Source organism: Armigeres subalbatus, chromosome 2, assembly GCF_024139115.2.
Source record: "Armigeres subalbatus isolate Guangzhou_Male chromosome 2, GZ_Asu_2, whole genome shotgun sequence".
In the NCBI taxonomy this organism is placed as follows: domain Eukaryota; kingdom Metazoa; phylum Arthropoda; class Insecta; order Diptera; family Culicidae; genus Armigeres; species Armigeres subalbatus.
The window spans coordinates 426,159,266-426,168,020 of record NC_085140.1 but is presented as its reverse complement, the minus strand read 5'-3'; the positions used below and the strand labels follow the sequence as shown (position 1 = coordinate 426,168,020).

At 47.1% G+C, this 8,755-nt stretch overlaps 1 long non-coding RNA gene across 1 annotated transcript; it reads right to left on the bottom strand.

The window, feature by feature from the left end:
- Positions 1-3,855: 3,855 nt before the first annotated feature.
- On the bottom strand, positions 3,856-5,522 carry LOC134217884 (uncharacterized). Its single transcript, XR_009981178.1, has 3 exons — positions 4,784-5,522; positions 4,338-4,722; positions 3,856-4,204 (listed from the first exon to the last, which is right to left on the bottom strand). It is a non-coding gene; the product is annotated as an uncharacterized LOC134217884 (long non-coding RNA).
- Between the last annotated feature and the right edge of the window lie 3,233 nt (positions 5,523-8,755).

The window sequence follows — 8,755 nt, the reverse complement described above, 5'->3', positions numbered from 1 at the left end:
GAGGATCTTCCGGAGGAATTCCTGGAGGAGCTACCGAAGGAATTCCTGGAGGAACTTCCGGAGGAATTCCTGGAGAAACTTCCGGAGGAATTCCTGGAGAAACTTCCGGAGGAATTCCTGGAGAAACTTCCGGAGGAACTTCTGGAGGAATTCCTGGAGGAACTTCCGGAGGAACTTCGGGAGGTATTCCTGGAGGTACTTCCGGAGGAATTCCTGGAGGAACTTCCGGAGGAACTTCGGGAGGTATTCCTGGAGGTACTTCGGGAGGTATTCCTGGAGGTACTTCCGGAGGAATTCCTGGAGGAACTTCCGGAGGAATTTCGGGAGGAATTCCTGGAGGAACTTCCGGAGGAATACCTGGAGGAACTTCCGGAGGAGTTCCTGGAGGAACTTCTAGAGTAAGTCTTGGTGGAACTTCCAGAGGAATTCCTGGAGGACCTTCCAGAGGAATTCCTGGAGGAACGCCCGGAGGAATTCCTGGAGGAACGCCCGGAGGAATTCCTGGAGGAACGCCCGGAGGAATTCCTGGCGGAACTTCCGGAGGAAATCCTGGAGGAACGCCCGGAGGAATTCCTGGAGGAACTTCCGGAGGAATTCCTGGAGGAACTTCCGGAGGAATTCCTGGAGGAACTTCCGGAGGAACTTCCGGAGGAATTCCTGGAGGAACTTCCGGAGGAATTCCTGGAGGAATTCCTGGAGGAACTTCCGGAGGAATTCCTGGAGGAACTTCCGGAGGAATTCCTGGAGGAACTTCCGGAGGAATTCCTGGAGGAACTTCCGGAGGAATTCCTAGAGGAACTTCCGGAGGAATTCCTGGAGGAACTTCCGGAGGAATTCCTGGAGGAACTTCCGGAGGAATTCCTGGAGGAACTTCCGGAGGAATTCCTGGAGGAACTTCCGGAGGAATTCCTGGAGGAACTTCCGGAGGAATTCCTGGAGGAACTTCCGGAGGAATTCCTGGAGGAACTTCCGGAGGAATTCCTGGAGGAACTTCCGGAGGAACTTCCGGAGGAACTTCCGGAGGAATTCCTGGAGGATTTTCCGGAGGAACTTCCGGAGGAATTCCTGGAGGAACTTCGGGAGGTATTCCTGGAGGTACTTCCGGAGGAATTCCTGGAGGAACTTCCGGAGGAATTCCTGGAGGAACTTCCGGAGGAATTCCTGGAGGAACTTCCGGAGGAATTCCTGGAGGAACTTCCGGAGGAATTCCTGGAGGAACTCCCGGAGGAATTCTTGGAGGAACTTCCGGAGGAATTCCTGGAGGAACTTCCGGAGGAATTCCTGGAGGAACTTCCGGAGGAATTCCTGGAGGAACTTCCGGAGGAATTCCTGGAGGAACTTCCGGAGGAATTCCTGGAGGAACTTCCGGAAGAATTCCTGGAGGAACTTACGTAGAAATTCCTGGAGGAACTTCCGGAGGAATTCCTGGAGGAACTTCCGGAGGAATTCCTAGAGGAACTTCCGGAGGAATTCCTGGAGGAACTTCCGGAGGAATTCCTGGAGGAACTTCCGGAGGAATTCCTGGAGGAACTTCCGGAGGAATTCCTGGAGGAACTTCCGGAGGAATTCCTGGAGGAACTTCCGGAGGAATTCCTGGAGGAACTTCCGGAGGAATTCCTGGAGGAACTTCCGGAGGGGTTCCTGGAGGAACTTCCGGAGGAACTTCCGGAGGAACTTCCGGAGGAACTTCCGGAGGAACTTCCGGAGGAACTTCCGGAGGAATTCCTGGAGGAACTTCCGGAGGAATTCCTGGAGGATTTTCCGGAGGAACTTCCGGAGGAATTCCTGGAGGAACTTCGGGAGGTATTCCTGGAGGTACTTCCGGAGGAATTCCTGGAGGAACTTCCGGAGGAATTCCTGGAGGAACTTCCGGAGGAATTCCTGGAGGAACTTCCGGAGGAATTCCTGGAGGAACTTCCGGAGGAATTCCTGGAGGAACTTCCGGAGGAATTCCTGGAGGAACTTCCGGAGGAATTCCTGGAGGAACTTCCGGAGGAATTCCTGGAGGAACTTCCGGAGGAATTCCTGGAGGAACTCCCGGAGGAATTCTTGGAGGAACTTCCGGAGGAATTCCTGGAGGAACTTCCGGAGGAATTCCTGGAGGAACTTCCGGAGGAATTCCTGGAGGAACTTCCGGAGGAATTCCTGGAGGAATTCCTGGAGGAACTTCCGGAGGAATTCCTGGAGGAACTTCCTGAGGAACTTCCTGAGGAATTCCTGGAGGAACTTCCGGAGGAATTCCAGGAGGAACTTCCGGAGGAATTCCAGGAGGAACTTTCGGAGGAATTCCTGGAGGAACTTCCGAAGGAATTTCTGGAGGAACTTCCGGAGGAATTCCTGGAGGAACTTCCGGAAGAATTCCTGGAGGAACTTACGTAGAAATTCCTTGAAAAACTTTCAGAGTAATTCTTGGAGAAACTTGCGGAAGTATTCCTGGAGGAATTTCCGTGGTAATTTCTCGAGCAATTTCAGGAGGAATTCCTGGAGCAATTTCAGAAGGTATGGATGAACCTCCGTTTAGGATAAACCTCCTGGAGGAATTTCTGGACGATCTTCTGAAGGAATTCCTGAATGAACTTACGAAGAAATCCCAAGACGAGCTTTCGGAGGTGTTCCTGGATGAACTTGCGGAAGAATTCCTGGAAGGAATTTCTGGACGAATTTCTGGACACACATCCAGATAAATTCTTGGACGAACTTCTGAAGGAATTTTTGGACATCCAAACTGCCGAACAGCTACATCCAAAGAAATTCTTAAACGAATCTCTGGAGAATTTCCTGGACGATCTCCCGGAGGAATTCCTGGACGAAATTCCGAAGGAATTTCTTGAGGAGCTCCAGTAATTATTCAGGGGCTTCTCCAGGGATAAGCCAACAATCTCGCTGGAAAGTCATCATACATTTATGTAATGCCATACAAGAAGAATGCTCGCTTAACTTTTCAAAAGGTCCTAAGTAACATTTTTTTCATGATTTAATTTGAGTCATTTGAGTACTGCAATCAAAAGCTTTCATATTGGTCTGTTGATTGCACTATTCAAAATAATTCATGAAAAAAATGTTACTTAGGTCCTTTTGAAAAGTTAAGCGAGAATGACTGGTTATATAAAATCTCGCCTAACTTTTCAAAAGGACCTAAGTAACATTTTTTTCATGAATTAATTTGAATACGACAATCAATAGCTTTCATGTTGATCGGTTGATTGCGCTATTCAAATTAATTCATGAAAAAAGTGTTACTTTGGTATTTTTGAAAAGTTAAGCGAGAAATGTTCAAAGCAATGGTTATTGTTGAATTTATACATCCGGCAGACTACGGTGAGCTGCACAAATTACTATGACGGAAAAGCGATAAGTGATCAATGTGTTAAGAAGTGGCTACGAAGCACGCTTAAGCGGTCGTGCTTCGTGATAGTCACATAAACGAAAGCTGATAATATAAATTTTTAACAGAAATTCCAGATATTAAATGAAAAACCACTTCAAGGCCTAGGGGTCTTTAGTAGACTTGCGAGCAAAGGCGTAGGATTGCCGATACGGAGACGGCGAGTTCGATTCTCGGTCCCGGTGTAGGATGTTTTCGGGTTAGAAACTTTCTCGACACCCTGGACATAGTGTATCCATTGTACTAGCCACACAAGTATGTATCTTATGCAATGGCGAGCATAGAAAAGCTAAGTTGAAAAGCAGGCCAAGTTCCAGTTGGAATGTAGAGCCATTAAAGAAGAAGAAGAAGACTTCATGGCCTCGGCTCGGGTAGCTTGGAAAACCCAAAGAAATAAATACCATCTGTAAATGAGTCCATGTAGGCAATTCCCTTTTAAAAGATTTCCTCAAAAAATGAAACAATTCTGCTCTCATATAATAAATATATATTTATATTATATCTAGCATGATTTATATTCTTATCTACTTATCAATAGAAATTGTGCCATTTATTCATTATTCACAACACATGCGCTGTCCTCTTGTACTGCGGTCAGTTGTTGAATCCTTTAAAAAAAAGCTCCTTCGCAATCATGGTAACGGATATTTCCTCGAACCCGTCAAACAGCTGTTCCGGTCATTAGGATTCTCGAAGATCTGCAACTTGTGGATGGTGGATTGGCAACGACCCTTCCGGCCATCAAGGATCATATATACTCCCTTTTCTGGATTTCGAAAGATCTGTTCCATCTTTTTGTTGATTGATGTGATTTCTTCCCTGTGAACGGAAAAAAAATGTGTCAATGAAAAAGAGAATCGAACCGTGCATTGTGGCGTCAAATTGTTGATTCAGTGTTATCTGTTTAGATGTTAACTAAATAAATGAAATGAACCATTGGTACTTTGCGTACCTGAAGGAACAAAATAGACTCCATCTCGCGGTTCTCAGCCTCTTTCTCAGCAACGCCTATCCCTACCTCCCCGTGGTGCTGGCCGGGGTACGAGTAACCTTAGGGAGCATTGGGTAACCAACCCCGGTGGGAACTATGGTTGTACGGTGTCAGGGAACGTGAAAGCGAGTTTGCTCCTCTCTTGGGTGCAAGTCTGAACGAGCGTCTGTTCTCCATGTTAGAAGCGGCTCACAACAGCATCTGTTCCCCATGTTAGGGGCAGCTGATCATCGTCCGAGTACCAGCGAGGGACTGTAAGCAAATTCGCGCAGCATAGTCCACCGGAAATTTAGGTGGCATGCCCCTCAGAAATTTAGGTAGCTTGTGTCAGGCCCTGGTAGCCAGCCTTGAAAACAATCAATGAATAATCAGCAAGAGAATAATATATGCCATTTAATCAAACTTACCATTAATCATTTCATTCGCAGTAGCAAACTGTACCGACGAACGAGGACTGTCCATGGTTTAGAAGAAACTCCTTGGTTTATTCTGCAGAAGCTGCAGGTTAGCTAGATATTCCGCTGATAAATATTCGTTGTTATGCTTTTGCTGATGCAGCTCGCCAAACGAAAGTCCGCATACACTGCTCACCGTCGTGGTAAGACTGTTGGACCTTCGGGTTTTCAGCAGGCCCCTTCCATCCATATCGAAGTCTCCAATAAGAGGAACTTGCTGGAAATCACTTATATTGGCATCGAACGAAACGCGATTTTTGCTGCTGCTATTGCTATTGCTGCTACCGCTGCGAACAGCAGCAGAACCAGCCGCATTTGCCCCACCGGGAGTGCAAGAGCTGGTGGCACTGGTCGATGCTGCTACGGCAGCTGCAGCGCGGGCCTGATAGTTGAACTCCTCTTCATTATCGTAATCACAATCGTAGTCGAATATATCGGTTCCATTTTTGCTCAGATGATTATCGTGATTATCGGTTCCAAGAAGCTCAGATGATTATCGTCGCTCGAGTCCAGATCCGAGAGCACCACGGTGTGGCCACCGTTCATGTTCAAACTGCCGCCATTAGCACTGCTTCCCAGGAGCCCACCAGAGGCTTGACTAGAAGATGCAATCAGGTGATGGTGTTTGCTGGAGTTGTTGGTCGCGGTGCCGGCACTGCTAATATTCCCAATGGATTTATTACTACCCTGCGGGGTGTGTAACTAAATGTGACCGGCACGAATATTCCGAATACCGTCTTTGTTTATGTTTTGATATTTTGAAACTTTTTTTTATTATCAATCTCGCCACACTGAACAAAAACGTCAATAAGGCGAGAAAATAGTTAAAAAAGATTCAATCTCGCCGAATCATTTTAAATCTTTTGAATTTTTTTGAAATCTTTTGAATGATTTGTAAAATGATTAAAGTGTCTTCCCCCCTGTGGTCACGTGTTTTCTGTGATAGATCGCGATAGAAGTTTATACTTTTGACAGTTGAGTTTGCCGAAATTCGGGTAAATTCCGGATTACCGATATCTATGGCAAACTTGACTGCCGAGTTTCAGTAACTTGTGTAAACGTCACATTTATTAACGAGATATCAGTTAAAATTAACTTTAACGATCACGTTCGTCACTTTATTTTGCCGAGAAAAAAATTGTCGGTTAAGTGTGTGTGGCTCCAAATGGCTGGAGCGGAATGCGATGACGGAGATGTAACAAGAAGAGGCCAAGTCATGGCTTGCTGCTTACCGCTGAGGTGGTAATATATAATCACACGCTGATGGTAACTTACTCAAACCCCACACATACCACTAACCAAGCCGTCCACAAGCAGGACCATAGGCAAGAAGATTCACGCTTCGATTGTGTGTTGTTCAATAGATGGTCTTCGGGTTCATTCACAAATTACATAACGCTCAAATAGTTGATCCAAAACTATAAGATTGCTAATGTCATTCCTGTTCGCGTGACTCCCACCCCTAAAGCGTTATGTAATTTGTTGGTGGGCCTTTCTTTCTTTCCTTTCACACTCTATCGTTTCATACTTGTTCGCGCTCTAGCAAACGGCTTTCAATCTGTTGATTTTCAATAATCTTTCGATTATCTACTCCCTCATACCCTCATACTTTGAGTAGAAATGACCGATAAAGCCAATAATTAAATCATTCTTAAATTTATCGTTAATCATATAATCTGAAAGATGCCGAAAGAGTTTACTGAAGTTGGTACGTTACTAGAACGTCTACAAAAAATGTTACGATGCTCCAAAGATTGATTGTTCAAGCCATATGCAAGAAATCAATCACTTGTCATAAGACGAGTTCATATTATCCCATTTAATTCCACCGCTAGATTGTACCTTGACAAATACGTATTTCGACCTCAACAGTAAGGTCGTCTGGGCTACGAAATGGTGAGTTGACATCCGGGAAGCAGCGCCTAACATAGCTCTGGTCCTCACAAGTTCCAATACTCACGCTTCCACGGGTCTTCCGATGACAATTGACCGCCAGCTAAGGGTTGCGTACTTAGCTGGTAGTGTAGCCTGGGCACTGTTGTCCTTCTGACATCAGCTAGAGTGAAAGAGTGCGTCCTGTGGGGTCTATCTAGGATGTGGTGAGGTTCGACAGTGGGCTCTGTTGAATTTCTATAAAAAGCTGCATGTGTCCCCAAGCTGGCCCTATCAAAGCGACCGTGTGCCGCTCATAGCGCACTAGCCTAGTCCTGGTGTTGGGTGGGACCCTAGCCCAGCAGGGTAAATTGGCACAACATGCCAATGAGGCACGCCGCATGAAGCTTGAGATCCTGGGACTGAGTGAAGTCCGTTGGCCAAACTTTGAAGAACACAGAACGCCGTCGGGACAAGTTCTCCTATACTCTTGTTTACGAGGTGAACACGCTCCCCGGCATCGCGGAGTTGGCTTCCTACTAAGCGCTCAGGCACACTCTCAATCTTTGCCAGATTTAGAACACGGGTCCGAAACCTTACTATAATCCAATGTTATGCGCAAACCGATGCTGCCGATCTGCAAGACAAAGAGAACTTTCACAGTCAACTCAATGCCGTCGTAGATAGAGTTCCGAAGGGTGATATCAAGATCTGTTTGGGCGACTTCAATGCGAAGATCGGATCCGACAACTCAAACCATGAGCGCATTATGGGACGCCATGGTCTCGGATAAATGAGCGAAAACGGAGAGCTGTTCGCAGAATTTTGTGGTAATAACGAAATGGTGATCGGGGGATCGCTTTTCCCTCATCGACCGGTTCACAAGGTCATGTGGGTCTCCCGTGACGGCTTTACAGAAAATCAAATCAACCACATCTGCATCAGCCGAGAATGGAAACGGAGCCTTCTTGATGTACGGAATAAACGTAAGGCCGATATCGCGTTTGATCATCACCTCCTCATCGGCGAAATACGCCTGCTCATTGCGCGGATTCGTCCTCAGGAGGAAAGAGTTGGATGACGATTCAACACACGCCGACTGGAAGATGCCACGGTGAAACGGTCCTTCGTTGAAGAACTGGAGACGCGTGCTGCAGATATTCCGGAAGGTGGCAGCGTGGAAGACCAATGGATCGCCATCAAGAATGCCTTCATCGCCACCAGCGGGAATAATCTGGGCGAACTATGCACCCAGAGAAAACAATGGATCTCCGATGAGACCTGGAGGAAGATAGAGGAGCGAAGAGAAGCCAAAGCCCCGATAGAGCGATCAAAAACCAGAGGAGCCAAAGTCTTAGCCCGTCAACGATACGCGGCTCTTGAGAAGGAAGTAAAACGCTCATGTCGACGGGACAAGCGAGCGTGGGCAGACTCTCTGGCCGACGAAGGAGAGAGAGCCGCCGCAACCAGGGGCATTCGCCTCCTCTACGATATCTCACGACGCTTAAGCGGGGCGAAGATGAATGCAACGATGCCCGTGAAAGACGCGAATGGTCAGCTATTGACCGACCCAACTGACCAGCTGAAACGCTGGGTCGAGCACTTCGAACAACTTTTTCAAGTGTCAGCCAGGCATGATCTGCCTAGGATCCGACGTATAACACGCGTCAATACCGAAGCTCCATCACTGCTAGGGATTCAAACAGCCATCCAAAGTATGAAATTGAATAAAGCCCCAGGGGTCGATCGCATATCAGCCGAGATGCTCAAAGCTGACCCCATGACATCCGCTCAACTACTGCATCGTTTATTTCGTAATATCTGGGACACTGCAACTTTCCCGATCGACTGGATGCAAGGTATCTTAGTGAAGGTGCCCAAAAAGGGTGATAGCAACGGAAATTCGGGATCGAAAGTGGGGCTGGGTCGGCCACACTCTACGTAGGGGCGGAAACTAAATCTGTAAACAAGCATTAGACTGGAACCCAGCGAGACATTGCAGCAGAGGCAGACCCAGAGGCTCTTGGCGGCGAAGCCTCAATAAAAAAAAAA